Raw genomic sequence first — 460 nt, 5'->3', positions numbered from 1 at the left:
TGCTTGGGAGCCTCCTGTGAAGCGCTTCTGTGACGTTTCCTCCGGCATTTATAGTGGTTTGTATCTGCCGCTTCCGGTTGTCAGTTCCAGCTGTCCGCTGCAGTGGCCGGTATATTGGGTCCACTACGTAGTGTACAAAATCCCATGCAAGGACTGCACAAAACACTACATAGGACAAACTGGAAGACAGCTAACGATCCGTATCCATGAACACCAACTAGCCATGAAACAACACGACCAGCTATCCTTAGTAGCCACAAACACAGAGAACAAGCAACATGAGTTCGACTGGGACAACACTACTATTATAGGACAAGCCAAACAGAGAACAGCCAAGGAATTCCTAGAGGCATGACACTCATCCACAGATTCTATCATCGAACACATTAACCTGGACCCAATATACTGGCCACTGCAGCGGTCAGCTGGAACTGACAACCGGAAGCGGCAGATACAAAGC

Source organism: Chiloscyllium plagiosum, unplaced genomic scaffold (genome assembly GCF_037043375.1).
Source record: "Chiloscyllium plagiosum isolate Xiang-an unplaced genomic scaffold, Cpla_swu_hap1 HiC_scaffold_3, whole genome shotgun sequence".
Classification (NCBI taxonomy): domain Eukaryota; kingdom Metazoa; phylum Chordata; class Chondrichthyes; order Orectolobiformes; family Hemiscylliidae; genus Chiloscyllium; species Chiloscyllium plagiosum.
The sequence above is the reverse complement of the archived record's forward strand: the minus strand, read 5'-3'. Positions refer to the sequence as shown.